At 38.7% G+C, this 17,256-nt stretch overlaps 4 non-coding genes across 4 annotated transcripts; 1 reads left to right on the plus strand and 3 right to left on the minus strand.

Annotated features, from left to right (window-relative positions):
- The first annotated feature begins 11,291 nt into the window (after positions 1-11,291).
- Positions 11,292-11,374, plus strand: trnal-uaa. The gene has a single exon. It is a non-coding gene; the product is annotated as a tRNA-Leu (tRNA).
- Positions 11,375-15,197: 3,823 nt separating this feature from the next.
- On the minus strand, positions 15,198-15,280 carry trnal-uaa. Its single transcript has one exon. It is a non-coding gene; the product is annotated as a tRNA-Leu (tRNA).
- A 368-nt stretch (positions 15,281-15,648) lies between these two features.
- On the minus strand, positions 15,649-15,731 carry trnal-uaa. The gene has a single exon. It is a non-coding gene; the product is annotated as a tRNA-Leu (tRNA).
- A 1,021-nt stretch (positions 15,732-16,752) lies between these two features.
- On the minus strand, positions 16,753-16,835 carry trnal-uaa. Its single transcript has one exon. It is a non-coding gene; the product is annotated as a tRNA-Leu (tRNA).
- Between the last annotated feature and the right edge of the window lie 421 nt (positions 16,836-17,256).

A 17,256-nucleotide genomic window follows, 5' to 3' on the forward strand; every position in this document is an offset into this window, starting at 1 on the left:
GTAGCTCACATACAGTAGTTAAGTGGATCCGTCCATAACACCATATTACTTCTTGCAGTCAGCTGTCCCCTCATGTGTGGCTTTGGGCCTTTATTTGTTTTTTATATTACTTGTGCTACTTAGGGGGTTATTTATCAAAGGTTGCGTTTGTGAGGTTTTTTCTACCTCGAATGTTAGTTTATTTATAAAAAAAAAACCCCAAAAAGAAAGAACTCAATTGAATGCAATCAGGGAAAAAAATTAAATACCTCAAATTTATCGAGTTTATAGGCTAAAAAAGAATTGAATACCTCTAATTTATTGAAATCAGTAAAACACATGAAATCATGAAGGCAAAAAACATCTTCAAATGATTAACGGGACCTCTGCCACTGACTTCTACATGACCTCGACTGCTTTTAGCTGGAGTATTTTTGGATTCGGGTCTTAAGCAGCTTTGGGGCATAATAAATCTCAAAAAATTTGAATTTTTTAGTGCAACTACCCTTGAAAGACTTCAAGAAAACACAACTCGACCTTTAACAAATAACCCCTTAATGTTTGCAATCATACGTTCCTAAGCATAAAATGCCACACTGCATGCATCAACAAGTAAGGAATGACCATGTGTATAAGCAAAGTTTATTTAGAGAAGTTGCTGTAGAGTTTATTTAACAGAGGTGCACAGGCAATCCTTTTGTGATATATAAATACAGGCATGCTGCCTACATTCCACTAATACACACACACACACTTTTATTTACATTGCAGGTCTAAATTCAGCCAGTCTCATTTTCCATTTGTACGTTGAAAAATTCAAAGCATGGACATATAGGTCAGACTTGTTTTCTTGAACAGTTAATTTTGCCTACAGGAAGACGCCATGCTGTGGCTGTGCCATGAATACTAGCTGTTCCACATTCACAATTTTCATACTATTACCAACTAAGAAGGTTTCAACATGTATAATTTGTAATCTCCAAAATTCCCAAGGGAAAGAGTCCATGTCCCTGGTTAATCTAACTATTCTAAATATACTACATTATTATACTACTAGGGTATTCTTCTAATTTATCTACGAAGGCCAGCCAAAGCCAGAATTGTTTGACAATAACATATCCCATAAATCTATTGTGCAATCATGTATCTATAGCCATATTCTACACCTTAAGAGGTTTGCACACTCTTATAAGTATGGACCTAGAATCACAGCATCAAAAGGCCCTAAATCTCCCCCACATATTGCTGTCAAATTGCATGCAAATGCAGTCAATCAATTTTTACCCAAGATCTGAGAAGATATGGCAGCTCATTTTAATCCCAGAAAACGCGTGGCAGGCCATAAATACCCCCAAATTTGTGCCATTAGCTTAACTGAAAATGCACATGATGAGAGTAAGAGGAGGGAATGGTCAGACACAACAGTCAAAAAATGTATGTGCTGGAGAGATGGATTGCTAGATCTTTCATGGCATGGGGTCTCCAACTTTTTTTTTTACCTACTGTACATTCAGATGTAAAAAGAGTTGGGGAGCAACAATATCATGAGAAAGGTTCCTGTGTGGTTCAAACTAAGTACTGCAATTCGTTATTTGGTAGCCCCTATGTAGACTGGCAGCCCAAAGTCTGGAATTCAAAAATAAGCAACTGCTTTGAGGCCACTGGGAGCAACATCCAGTGTGGTTGGTGAGCAACATGTTGCTCAAAGCCACTGGCTGGGAATCAGTGCTTTTATGGCATAGGCTTGGGAATTCGTACTGCGCTATTATGGACAAATATAGGCTTGCTTAAGTTGCCATTAATATAACTGCCTTATCAGTGTTGGACTGGGATGCCAGTGGCCCACCAGAAAACAACTACTACAGAACACTATGGGGCCCACTTTCCAAACTATTATTCCTCCTCTCCTTAACCTCTTTATTCTCCTAGTCTTTTATATCTACTTACTATAGTCTTCTTATATCTACTTATAGTCTTCTTATATCTACTTATAGTCTTCTTATATCTACTTATAGTCTTCTTATATTCTATCTATCTTATATCTATTTTCTATATTCCTCCATTATAAATCCTCATAAAGAAATAGGTAATGACCAAGATATATGCTAAATGGTTAGAAGCTAGAGGGCCCACTGACATCTGGGCCCGTCAGACACTGTGCCTTATGCAAAGCCATTGTGACCCAGCAACCATTTTTTTTTGTGTTCTTTCATCTTTTCTATGACGTTTTATTTTTACTTTTATTATATATGTATCCAATGAGTCTGACCCATCCTTTCAAAACACGCATTGTGAGAATTTAAGAGAACAAACTGTGCTTCACACACGGAGGTGGTAAATTTCCCTAAATGATTAATAACGTTAACCCTTATTTGCGAACATGCAAATCAATACACATCAACGCTTTCCATTACAGGGTCAGGCAGTGGATTGTACTTACTGTACTATTTATTATATTTTGTATGTTTTGTGTGTCCAAATAAAATTCTGGAAACCTTCTGGCTTTTGTATGTTTTCAAGTGTGCATCTATTTTGCTGTTTTCTTTACAATTTAGTAAGCAAATATTAATGTATATGCCTGCTCCTCAGTTTCTGCTGATGGATACTGGGAGTTTTAATTCAGCACCTAATGGAGAGCTTGCAGAAGGTTTGTAGGCTTTAGAGAGAGGTGGTAGGTGTTTCATTCTTTCATGTACTTTTAATGTTATCTTTATATTTTTTTATGCATCTTCCTTTTTCTTATAAAAAACTTCTGTTGAAGATAGCTTCTTTTCTGTTCTGGCTTCCTGTGCTAACTTGTTGCAGGTGCAACACTGTTACAAAGCTGTTAAAACCAAACCAGTTATACAAGAAACAGCACGAGGCCTTTTTCTTCATCATTTTATTCTCTATTATCCCATTTAGTGACAGTTTTGGGTATCTTTAAAGCATATTTGAGTACACGGACTTTACCTCTACATAAAAAAATATATAAATATGCATAAATTAGAACGTTATTGATGTGCAATAGCTCCAATCACCAAAGCACCTATTATTATTTATAAAGTGCAGTGCTTTACAGAGATTGTACATTGTTCACATTAGTCTTGCCCCAGTAGAACTTACAATCTAAGACCCATATGACATATGCACACACACACACAAAATGGGCAAATTTCAAAATCCAATTAAACGTAATGCATGTTTTTAGAGTATGCAAAGAATCTGGAGAACCCACTCATATAAAAGGCAGTTGAAAGTGTTTTTGTGTCATATATCTATTCTATTTTCTTCTGTTTCTGCATTTGCATAGTTTCTTTCTAGTACAGAAGCCTTATATTTCCATAGAACAGATGGTATATAAATAGCACAGATTTATAGTTTCAGACAAAAATACACACACAAATAAAAATGACTAGGCGCACTAGAGGGACCAAGTGGTCTTTTTTTCCTCCCTGTTGAAGAGTGTTTAAATGTTGAATTTTTCATTGCACTATGAAGTGCCAGAGTTCATCTCTTTATTGTTCTTGTATGTTACCCATATGATTGCACTAGGCATGTTTCTTATTGTGTATAATAGAGTGAACGCCTACAGGACTATGTAGGATCTGGAAAATCTTCCTCCTGTCCTGTCTTCATTCATTTCAGGTCAACCAGCAACTGTGCCTTAGCTTCCTCTGCTTGTTACAGGCAGGGACTACCGTCTGAAGACTGCTGAGAACCTGAGGGTCCATCTGGGAATAAGGGGAGAAAGAAAAGCCTGGTTTGAAGGCTAAAACTACAGGATCGGCCTTTATGAATTTTATCTTCTAGTGTGTCAGATACAGCCCCACGTGCCCCCATTGTAGGAGTGCTATTTATATTAGAAGCCATTTGCATTTTTTTCTCTAAATATAAAGATTATTTTTGCTGCAAATCTGTGTATTTTATTGCCCAGTGGGACCTCCAGATCCTTCAGTTTCCCAGTCTCTTAAAGGAAAACTACACCCCTAAAATAAATACTTGAGCAACAGATAAACTATCAAATTAAGTGGCATATTAAAGAATCTTTTCAAACTGGAATATATATTTAAGTAAATATTGCCCTTTTATATCTCTTGCCTTGAGCCACCACTTTGCGTTGGTCTGTGTGCTGCCTCAGAGATCACCTGACCAGAAATACTGGAAAAAGTGTGGAAGCAAAAGAAAGAACTCTGTCTGTTAATTGGCTCATGTGACCTAACATGTATGGTTTGTTTGTGTGCACCATGAATCCTTCGATCCCAGGGGGTGGCCCTCCTTTTTTACAATGGCAATTTTCTATTTATGATTACCCAATGGCACATAGTACTAAAAAAGTATATTATTATGAAAATGGTTTATTTACATGAAGCAGGATTTTACATATGAGCTGTTTTATGCAATATCTATTTATAGAGACCTACATTGTTTGAGGGGTATAGTGTTCCTTTAAAGGGATTCTGTCATTTTTTTTTCTAAATTACACTGTTTACACTGCAAATAATTCATTCTTCAATATAAAATTCCATTCCTTAAAGGAATAGTTCAGTGTGAAAATAAAAACTGGGTAAATAGATAGGCTGCGCAAAATAAAAAATGTTTCTAATATACTTAGTTAGCCAAAAATGTTATGTATAAAGGCTGGAGTGACTGGATGTCTAATAAAACAGCCAGAATCCAACGTCCTGCTTTTCAGCTCTATAACTCTGAGTAAGTCAGCGACTTGAAGGGGGGCCACATGGTACATTTCTGTTCAGTGAGTTTGTAATTGACCCTCAGCGTTCAGCTCAGATTCAAAAGCAACAGATATGACCCATGTGGCCCCCCCTCAAGTCTCTGATTGGTTACTGCCTGGTAGCTAGGGTAACCAGTCAGTGTAAACCAAGAGAGCTGAAAAGCAGGAAGTAGAGTTGTGACTGACTTGTTATATATCAAATCACTCCAGTCTTTATACATTACATTTTTGGCTAACTAACTATATTAGAAACATTTTTTATTTTGCACAGCCTATCTATTTACCCAGTTTTTATTTTTATACTGAACAATTCCTTTAACCAGCAAGTGCATTTTTTTAGTTGTAATATTGGTGTGTAGGTGCCATCTCAGGTCATTTTGTCTGGTCATGTGCTTTCAGAAAGAGCCAGCACTTTAGGATGGAACTGCTTTCTGGCTACTCCTACTCAATGTAACTGAATGTGTTGCAGTGGGACCTGGATTTTACTATTGAGGGCTGTTCTTAGATCTACCAGGCAGCTGTTATCTTGTGTTAGGGAGCTGCTATCTGGTTACCTTCCCATTGTTCTGTCAGGCTGCTTTTGGGGGGAGGGGTGATATCACTCCAACATGCAGTACAGAAGTAAAGAGTGACTGAAGTTTATCAGAGCACATGTCACATGACGGGGGCAGCTGAGAAACTGGCAATATATCTAGCCCCATATCAGATTTTAATATTAAATATAAAGAAAATTCAGTTTACTCTTTTGAAAATGGATTTCAGTGCAGAAGTCTGGTGAAGAAACACTATTAATTGATGCATTTTGAAAAAAACATTTTTTCCCCATGACAGTATCCCTTTAAATTTAGCACATGTTCAAGGTTTGTCAGATTTCTGGCTGTAAGCGCACTAAGCTTTAGGGCAATGGCATCGTTAGCGCTAAATCTCTGCTTCTGCAGCGGACTAATCTCCAGTTAAAGCTTTCTCATAGGCAATAATGTGAATCGCTGGTGGTAAAACCCATTTGTCGCTTCAGTCTCCCAAAATCGCTTTAAGTTTTCTCTTGTAGCAACATTTTGGGAGACTGAAGCGACACATGGGTTTTACCACCAGCAATTCACATTATTGCCTATGGGAAAGCTTTTCCTGGAGATTACAGGAGATTAGTCGCCCTCAGAAGCAGAGATTCATCGTTAGCAATTAATCTCCTGGTGTGCCATTTGCCCTTAGTGAGGGGGATACTATTGTTAGGATAAGGGCACATGTGGAGACTAGTCTCCCAGTGACAAATCGCCTCTTCTTCGGGGCGACAATCTCCCCAAACTGCCTTCCCCTACTTTCCCGTCAGCTATGATGAAAAATCACCAGCATATGGTATGGCACTCGCGGCACTTCGTTTTCCGAAGTCGCCATACCGCTGGCGATTTTTCATTATAGCCAGCGGGAAGGTAGGAGAAGGCAGTTTGGGGAGATTGTCGCCCCCAAGAAGAGGCGATTTGTCACTGGGGCGACTAATCTCCCCTTGTGCACTTACCCTTAGGGAGTGTGCCAAGAAAGGGTTACACATACAGACATGAAGCCAGAAGGGATTGTGTACTTAGCACATTGTAATTAAACAAAATAAATGTAAAATCTGGGAAAATCTCACACTGAAATGCATTAGAACATGATGGACTGTAAAAAAACATCCATAAAATGAGGTTTGACTATTCAAATGGTAATTCAAGATAATATACAGAAAAAATGGTGTTTTAAATTGGTTTTAACCCTACTTGAACCACTAATCATCAAAGGGGTTGTTCACTTTCCAACACATTTCAGTTTACTTGTTAACCAGAAATAAAGACTTTTTTCAATTACTTTCCATTATTGAATTACTTTTCAATTATTGAATTACCGGTACTTTCTACTATTGAAGTCTAAAGCTTAATTTTTTACCTTCTTGTGTGTTTCTAAAGCAACAGTTCAATATTATAGTTGATCCATTAAATGCAGCTGTTAGAATTGATACAATATTTGCTAGTGATGGGCGAATTTATTCGCCAGGCGTGAATTTGTGAACAATTGACGCCCCCGTTTCGATGCCGGTGCCCATTTTGATGCCAGCAAAATTGTGCGTCAAAATCGTTGTTTCACTAATTTTTCGACAGTTTCTCAGGAAATTTGCGAAGTTCATGGTGAAGCGTAACGGGACAAATTTGTCCATCACTAATAATTGCTAATATCCCACAGATGCTGCCGAGAAATGTATCAGCTAATGTAACAAATTGTAATAGTTCAGAATCTGCACCTGAATTACTGAGCTGCCTGAAACACAAGAGACAGTAACACTACACTTTAAACTTCCAACTTTGTAAAAAGAAAAAAAAAAGGAAAGCAATTCCATGTGAGAAATCGACAAACAACTGAAAAAAAAAAAAAAAGCGTCTGCAAGGTGAACAACCCCTTTAACAACCACAAAGAGAAATTTCAGACACAAATTACCAAGTATTCTACCCATATGGAGAATCTTACCCCCCAATAGCAGCATCACTGGAGACGAGTACTTGAGAGTTGTATCTGCTGCAATGGGTGATACATCAAACTGAGTGCAAATGAGAAGCAAGATGTGGATGGTGCTTTCAGGGCAGGGATTGTATCATTTGGATGCCATTTTTAAATGGTGTTTGGCAGTTTATTTGTGGAGTACTGTACTGCCCCCTATTTTATGTCATTGCCTTGCTGTAGTAAAAACAAAATCCTTCATATATTTACGGAGGCTGGTAGAGTGTCCTATTGGTAAAAAAATGTGAGGTTGATTTCAAAGGCCACTGCTACAAGGAGGGCTGATTCTCAGCTGCAGATCAACTGGCCTCTACTTGGTCTAGTGTCTGCACTCAGAAGCACTACATCAGTACACGGAGTTGATTTTGGCACAAAATGCAACTTCTTGTTTCCTCGCCACAATCCGCTCTTTGGGGTATATTTATCAAAGAGTGAAGTTAGAGATCACCACAGTCCACTAGAGTGAAATTCTGCCACGCTCCATTCATTTCTATGGGTTTTGAAAGGCGTATTTATCAAAGGATGAACTTTTACTTTCACCCATTGATAAATACTCTTTTAAAAAAAAAAACAAAGAAAAGAATGGAGTGGTGGAATTTCACTGCAATGGACTGGTGAACTCTACCTTTACTCTGATAAATATACCCCTTTGTCTGTATCAAGGCCAATATAGCCACAGGAGCAAGCAGAGGCCAGCGTATCAGTAGATTCTTGGTCTGCAGTTATACACAGGCTGAGAACAAGCACCATGTGGCATTAGCCTAAATTTAGTACATGTGGTGTAGAAAGCAATGGGATTAGTTCTTACACTGGAAGATAAACAGGGGTCAAATGTAATTCATAGCGCTCTACAAAACTACAGTTTAAAAAGCTCTTAAAAATATAAATTTGATGCCAAGATACACTTTTTTCACATTTAGACATTACTGGTCCTTTAAAATGGTCACAGAAAAGAGCTTGAAACTAGAAATGCCTGTTCCAAAGAGCAGAAAATGCTGCTGTTGCTCGGCTATTGGAACGTGAAGGAATGCTCCTTCCAATTGTCAAGACAGGAGGCAATATACTTTTCGGACGGGTTAAATAAAGGTGTATGTGGACTCCATTTTGAATTATTGAAGAGGCACAAAGGTATTGACTTACTCAGGCCCCTCTCCACAAAGCCCTGTAGTCTTCTTAGTCTTTGTATGTTCATACCTAGCTAATTTATGAACACATATTTAGGGTGGCCATTCAACCCCAGCACAGAGTGGCAGACTAGGCCAAACTGCTTACTATTATCTAACTTTTGATATGTTATAGAACTGCTAATTCTAATTCCGTTGGTCTAATTTTTTTTTTTATAGTTTTTTTTTTTTTAATGATTTGCCTTTTTCTTCTGACTTTTTCCAGCTTTCAAATGGGGGTCACTGACCCCATTTAAAAAAACAAATGCTCTGTGAGGCTACAAATGTATTTTTATTGCTACTTTTTATTACTTATGTTTATATTCAGGCCCTCTCCTATTCATATTCAAGTCTCATATTCAAATCAGTGCATGGTTGCAAGGGTTACGTGGACCCTAGCAACCAGATTGCTGAAATTACACTGAAGAATTGAAACTGAAGAGCTGCTGAATAAAAAGATAAACTCAAAAACCACAAATAATAAACAACGAAAACCAATTGCAAATTGTCTCAGAATATCACTCTCTACATCATACTAGAAAAAGTGAACAACACTTTTAATATCCAAGAGAAAAACTGCACCATAAAGCAGACAGTGATCATAGACAGACCACGTGGCCCACCCGCTACACAAGCACCAGATTGAACATGCAGATGTTTACAGGCAGCAACAGCGAACAAACATGACATAACCTGCACATACAGATACAAGACCGCCATTTACAGGTCCCCATGCTACATCCACTTCAGCAGCATCACCCCAACTGCACTCCTCGGGAACCACTACCGGTGATAATATAGGTTTTATTTTCATATTTAAACACACTTTGTGGGGTTCATGCCGATCATTACAGCGGCACACTCCAGGGTCTTCTCAAAAGAATCGCTTATTCCAAATCATAAGTAAAAAAAGTTACTTTATTGATTCATCTTGATACACCGGTAAAAGCAGCGTACGAGGTCTGATGAGTTTCGTGTCACTGCACTTGCTCAGAGACCTCCTGAGTCTACTTAGTGATGGACTCAGGGCGTCTTACTCAACTGGGTAAGATTCTTAACAGATGATTTATGCACTCTGCAGTTTTGGGGAGATTTAACTGCTCCAGAGTATAAGCAATAGGTCCAGGGTCGGACTGGGGGGCCCGGGGCCCACCGGGACTGCTGTCCAGGGGCCCACCGGGACTGCTGTCCAGGGGCCCCCCTCCGGCCCCCTGCACCCCTACTAAAATGTGTCGGCCCAGCAACACCGCCGCTTGGCGCGTATGCGCAATAGCGCCGTTCGGCACGCATGCGCAACAGCGCCGTTCGGCGTGCATGCGCTGGCAGTGCTGCGCATCGCCGGAAAAACATTTTTTTTCCGCGATTGGAAATATCTAGAGAAGGGTTCTGGCCCGGCGGGGGCCCATGAGGGTCGGGGCCCACCGGGTTTTTTCCCGGTTTCCCGCCGGGCCAGTCCGACACTGAATAGGTCTGGGGCGGAAAGCACCCGGGCCATGAAACGGGAATGGTGAGCGGATCCCATATTGGCCTGATAGATGCGGGATTTACTTGGGAACCCCTGGTGTATCGCTGAATTTATTACGACACTTTGCGGGGTTGCCAGGTCCAATTTTCAAAACCAGCCAAGGTCAGCTAGAAAACCAGCCCAAAACTAGCCAAGAGGCACTTGAAAAGTAGCCCAAAAATAGCAAAATATGTGCAGTGAAAAAAAAATCTAAAAAATAAAGAATATATATGAAAATACGCCATGAAGCAAAATGGCAGAGATTCTCCCATCACCAGGAGCATAACTACAGAGGGGGGCCCAGGAGGTATAGGGGCTCATAAAGCCCTAATACATTTACAATTTCAATAAATATTGGTAAAACAGGTCAACCTCTAGACATTTTTGTAGACATTAGATTTTTGCCCCAAAATGGTCTAAAATTGAGTAAAGTCACTGAAAAATACGAGAACGTTTAGGAGTGACGGGTACAGAGCCTAGAATCTGGTAACTCCCGACTCCGACACAAGTCAGTCCAAATGAATGCTGGGTATTGTAGTCTTCCATTAAACTTGGCAGTCAGTAAATTGTTAAACAAAAACCACATAACCCAACATGCATCGGGAGACACAGAAACGGCACATTAGGGCAAAGAAAAACTAAGCTCAAAAAGTAGCCCACATCCTTATGTTGGCAAGTTTGTACTTTCAAACTCCACCTGGGCTTTAAATTAGTAGCCCGATTTGTCTGAAAACTGCCAACGTGGCAACCCTGCACTTTGTTTATTAAGGAACGATAACAAAACCATACGCCCCGCCTACCCCATGCAGCCAATCAGAATTCCGTCTGTGAGGACAAGCTGAAAATACAATAATAATCCTCAAGAACGGTGTTGCAAAATACTCCCTCCCCACACACTTTAAAAACGAACGCGCTGCTGACTCACTTTTCCCAAGACAAACTTCGCCCCACCCCTCCCCCGATGCAGTCAAGTGGAACTCTGTCTGTGACGTCAGTAAGAACGAGGACTTCCTTGTTGAGCGCAGAAACGACGAAACTGATAGAGTGAAGCCATCGAACGTGGGCGGGCCTAAATGAACCTTGCGATGACGAGTTCTGTTAATAGACACGCCCCTTTCTATTCTGAAAATGCCTGTTTTGTTAAGTAATTAGATAAATGAGTGTATTTTTTCATACACAGCTGATGCGGTTTGTTATAAATGTTATTGGGCAAATGGAATTTGTAATAGTAGTGAAAAAAATGGCACGGTTTATGGGTCACGGCAGTTCTTTATTTGTAAAATAATTGTCAGGGACCTTTCAGTCACAAAGCGGCAAGCAAAATATCACTGAAATGCTGCAAAATAAACAGAAAAGAGTGTGAAGTATATTCCCTTATAAGAATAATTTCACATGCTTGAGCATATTCACCAGGATGGCCGAGTGGTTAAGGCGTTGGACTTAAGATCCAATGGACATATGTCCGCGTGGGTTCGAACCCCACTCCTGGTAGAATTTTTTTTTCTCCTAAATAATTTAAAATCATTTCAGTGTTTTTATTGCTTACGTAATAATAAGAAATTATGGTAAAAGTGTCACAAAACTATGTTATTGTGCAGCATAATCTCAGAAAGGGTTGTATATACATTGATGAGTAGGAAACAAGGACTTAAAGGAACAGTAACGTCAAAAAATAAAAGTGTTTTACAGGAATTAAAAATATAATGCATTGTTGCCCTGCACTGGTAAAACTTGTGCTTGCTTCAGAAACACTACTATTGTTTAAATAAATAAGCTGCTGTGTAGCAACGGGGGCAGCCATTCAAAGGAGAAAAGGCTCAGGTTACACAGCATATAGCAAATAAGCTCTGTCTGTCTAATGGTGTTATCTGTTATCCATTAGTTAACCTGTGCCATATAGCTGTTTTTCAATTTGCACCATTGCTCCATAGCAGCTTGTTTATATGAACTATTGCAGTGTTCCTGAAGCAAACAGATCAGTTTTACCAGTGCAGGGCAACACTACATGATATTTTCATTACTTTAAAACACTTACATTTTTTTGGTGTTACTGTTCCTTTAAGATACATAAAGTGACTGTACAGGGCTGGAATTAAAGAGTACCCCCTATTCATACCCCTGGCAACGCCTAGCCCTAGAGCATACAAGAGAGATTTAAATTAGGAATGATATTCACATTTTTATATATATATATATTATTTTCTTTATTATTATACGTATTTGGTGGCTTTGCAGAGTGTTCATAATTCACATTAGTCCCTGCTTTATCTTTATTTATGACATTTGCACACTGTAGTCAGGAGACAATTCAACTGTCACCTTGAAATATGGACAAGGGCAAATGCACCCCCAGGCATATGAGTTTCTTGATGTGATAAAAGGGCTGCGATCTTTGCCAGTGGTTAAACCTGGGAAAGGGGTCGGGTTTATGAAGATGGGGAGCAGGGCAGTGTTGTTGGGGGGTGTCGACAAAGGTCAGCTCCACTAGTAGACATTTTATGTACTTTCTCCAACTTTTAATTGTACTTTTAACTATTGTAAATGCTTATGAAGGAAGAGGCCTGGGAGCACCACCTTGAAGCCCACACATGCTATTTCTATGCCATCTAACCCCCAATCTACTGGTCATATCCATATGCAACAAAACACATGCAAACCCCACCATTCTAGGCACAAACTCCACTGATCAGTGACCTGCATTTCAGAGCTTCTGTATATATGGCAATTAACAAGGAACCCCTGGCATGTCCCCCCCACCCATGGCAACCCTGTGCATGGGTGATACCTTTCATATTAGAAATTCATTCTTGCCTACATTTTTCTTCTTGATGCCAGTGGGTTATGCCAGGACTAAAGTAGAAAAACAAAAAGTAAAAAGCACCTTTATAAATATGGCAGTATGGCAGAAAAATGGTAAGGCTGCGGCCACAAAACTGTGTATAATGGAGACCACTTTAAATAATAAAATATTTTTATTTTAAAAGTTAATCATATCTACAGAAGCTTTAATGGTTTAATAAAAGCAAGTGTTAATAATTTATATTTAAGGCTATTTTGTAATTCGCTTAACTGCTTTTGCTGTAATTTTTTCCAAATAATGAGCCTTTTGCAGCCTTTCTAAAATATCAGACAAGGAGTATATATAAGTCTGAGCAAGTATGGCTACCCTAATGTATTGCCTATCTGTTGCTACTGGGACTTTATACCAATAATCAATGTCACTCTGAGGTTATCAGGAATCCAGTCTCTCCCCATAGCATTGTGGATGGACAGAAGGTTGTATAATACTAACCAGTGACAAATCAATGCAAGTGGTAAAGTTTAAACCCACACAAACATTTGTTCTTTGGATTTCAAGTCCAACACCTTGGTATTGTTGTCAGGTTTAATATGCTATTGAATCAGTTATTCATACATTTTTTCAACAGAAATTCACAATTTTTCGAAACAGTGAAGTCAAGAAAAATGCTATTTATAGCATTATGTATAACCAGAGCCACTGTGTATAATATTTAGTGTTATATTTAGGAATATTTAGTGTTATATTAGGAATATTTAGTGTTATACATTTCAAGAGCCATGGTGCTACAGTGTGAAAGTCTAGCATGCTACCAGGTAGATGTTTAAATGTTGCATTTTATGAGGACTGTTCAGTTTTTCTTATGTTTTTTTATTGATTTGACATTGCTATTTGCGCAAGCTTAAAACACTTGCCAGAAGTGGGGTTTGAACGCATGCGGACATTGGATCTTAAGTCCAAAGCCTTAACAACACAGCCATCCTGCCTGGTTTTGATGGTTTATAATCCTATTCATTCAGCTTTGATACTAACAGTAGGTTCATACATTTTAAACAAATGAAATAGTAGAAATAGTGAAGCAAAGGATATTAATATATAGATAGAGAGAGAGAAAGAGACTGAAGCAAAGCCAATGTATTAGGAATATTGATTGAGTAAAAGTTCTGTTAAATACTGTATCATTGTCATTTACTAACTACACTTCACAATTATTGTTCAATTTTTCTGGTGTTTTTTTTTATTGATCTCCAATTGATATTTGTGTGAGTTTAAAACACTCAACAGAAGCTGGGTTTGATCCCATGCAGACACTTGTCAATTGGGTCTTAACACCAACTCTTTAAACAGCTGCCCATTCTGGATTATTTGCCATGCTCCAAAGGTAGATGTTTGAATACTTATTTCTTTTCCCTCTTTGTATTGATTTGACAATGCTTTTAGTGGAAATTTGTAACCCCTGGAAGAAATGGGGTTTGTACCAACGCAGACATTTGTCCATTGGTTCTTAATTCCAACGCCTTAACCACTCGGCCATCCTGGCTTGTTTTGCTGTTATTTAATGCTATTCCTTCAGCTTTGATACTAACAGTAGGTTCATACATTTTAAACAAATGAAAGAGTAGAAATAGTGAAGAAAATGATATTAATTTATATAGGCAAGGCAGATAGGGTTGCCACCTTTTCTGGATGAAAATACTGGCCTTCCTATATATTTATGTTTTTTTCCCTATTAAAGGGATACTGTCATGGGAAAAAACATGTTTTTTCAAAATGAATCGGTTAATAGTGCTGCTCCAGCAGAATTCTGTGCTGAAATCCATTTCTCAAAAGAGCAGATTTTTTTATATTCAATTTTGAAATCTGACATGGGGCTAGACATATTGTCAATTTCCCAGCTGCCCCAAGTCATGTGACTTGTGCTCTGATAAACTTCAATCACTCTTTACTGCTGTACTGCAAGTTGAAGTGATATCACCCCCCTCCCTTTCCCCCCCAGCAGCCAAAGAAAAGAACAATGGGAAGATAACCAGATAACAGCTCCCTAACACAAGATAACAGCTGCCTGGTAGATCTAAGAATAACACTCAATAGTAAAAACCCATGACTCACTGAGACACATTCAGTTACATTGAGAAGGAAAAACAGCAGCCTGTCAGAAAACATTTCTCTCCTAAAGTGCAGGCACAAGTCACATGACCAGGAGCAGCTGGGAAATTGACAAAATGTCTAGCCCCATGTCAGATTTCAAAATTGAATATTAACAAATATGTTTGCTCTTTTGAGAAATGGATTTCAGTGCAGAATTCTGCTGGAGCAGCACTATTAACTGATGCGTTTTGAAAAAAACAAATGTTTTACGATGACAGTATACCTTTAATAACATTGGGATCAACCAGCATTTTTACCAGCCAGGCCACTGTCATTTAACCGTTTGGAGTTTTTGGCACTTTGCAAAGGTAGTTACTTCTTTTTTATATTGATTTGACTATGCTTTTAGTGGGAGTTTAAAACTCCTGCCAGAAGTGGGGTTCGAACCCACGCAGACATTTGTCCATTGGATCTTATGTCCAACGCCTTAACCACTCGGCCATCCTGGCTTGTTTTGCTGTTATATAATGCTATTCCTTCAGCTTTGATACTAACAGTAGGTTCATACATTTTAAACAAATGAAAGAAAAGAAATAGTGAAGAAAAGGATATTAATTTATATAGGCAAGGCAGATAGGGTTGCCACCTTTTCTGGAAAAAAATACCAGCCTTCCTATATATTTATGTTTTTTTCCCTATTAATAACATCCGGATTAACCAGAATGTTTACCGGCCAGGCCACTGTCATTTAACCATTTGAAGTTTTTGGCAGTTTGCAAAGGTAGTTGTTTGAATATTGCAAGGTAGATGCTCGAATTCTAAATTGACTAATTTTTATATTGATTTGACTATGCTTATAGTGGGAGTTTAAAACTCCTGCCAGAAGTGGGGTTCGAACCCACGCGGACATTTGTCCATTGGATCTTAAGTCCAACGCCTTAACCACTCGGCCATCCTGGCTGGTTTTGCTTCTGTGTAATGCTATTCCTTCAGCTTTGATACTAACAGTAGGTTCATACATTTTAAACAAATGAAATAGTAGAAATAGTGAAGCAAAGGAAAAGAATTTATATATAGGCAAGGCAGATAGGGTTGCCACCTTTTCTGGATGAAAATACTGGCCTTCCTATATATTTATGTTTTTTCCCTATTAAAGGGATACTGTCATTGGAAAAAAACATTTTTTTCAAAATGAATCGGTTAATGGTGCTGCTCCAGCAGAATTCTGTGCTGAAATCCATTTCTCAAAAGAGCAAACAGATTTTTGTATATTCAATTTTGAAATCTGACATGGGGCTAGACATATTGTCAATTTCCCAGCTGCCCCAAGTCATGTGACTTGTGCTCTGATAAACTTCAATCACACTTTACTGCTGTACTGCAAGTTGAAGTGATATCACCCCCTCCCTTTCCCCCCCTCCCAGCAGCCAAAGAAAAGAACAATGGGAAGGTAACCAGATAACAGCTCCCTAACACAAGATAACAGCTGCCTGGTAGATCTAAGAACAACACTCAATAGTAAAAACCCATGTCTCACTGAGACACATTCAGTTACATTGAGAAGGAAAAACAGCAGCCTGCCAGAAAACATTTCTCTCCTAAAGTGCAGGCACAAGTCACATGACCAGGGGCAGCTGGGAAATTGACAAAATGTCTAGCCCCATGTCAGATTTCAAAATTGAATATTAACAAATCTGTTTGCTCTTTTGAGAAATGGATTTCAGTGCAGAATTCTGCTGGAGCAGCACTATTAACTGATGCGTTTTGAAAAAAACAAATGTTTTACGATGACAGTATGCCTTTAATAACATTGGGATCAACCAGCATTTTTACCAGCCAGGCCACTGTCATTTAACCGTTTGGAGTTTTTGGCACTTTGCAAAGGTAGTTGTTTGAATGTTGCAAGGTAGATGCTTGAATTCTAAATTGAATTCTTTTTTATATTGATTTGACTATGCTTTTAGTGGGAGTTTAAAACTCCTGCCAGAAGTGGGGTTCGAACCCACGCGGACATTTGTCCATTGGATCTTAAGTCCAACGCCTTAACCACTCGGTCATCCTGGCTGCTTTTGCTGGTGTATAATGCTATTCATTCAGCTTTGATTCTAACAGTAGGTTCATACATTTTAAACAAATGAAATAGTAAAAATAGTGAAGCAAAGGAAAAGAATTTATATATAGGAAAGGCAGATAGGGTTGCCACCTTTTCTGGATGAAAATACTGGCCTTCCTATATATTTATGTTTTTTTCCCTATTAAAGGGATACTGTCATGGGAAAAAACATGTTTTTTTCAAAATGAATCGGTTAATAGTGCTGCTCCAGCAGAATTCTGTGCTGAAATCCATTTCTCAAAAGAGCAAGCAGATTTTTTTATATTCAATTTTGAAATCTGACATGGGGCTAGACATATTGTCAATTTCCCAGCTGCCCCAAGTCATGTGACTTGTGCTCTGATAAACTTCAATCACTCTTTACTGCTGTAC

This window comes from Xenopus laevis, chromosome 5L (genome assembly GCF_017654675.1).
Source record: "Xenopus laevis strain J_2021 chromosome 5L, Xenopus_laevis_v10.1, whole genome shotgun sequence".
Lineage (NCBI taxonomy): Eukaryota > Metazoa > Chordata > Amphibia > Anura > Pipidae > Xenopus > Xenopus laevis.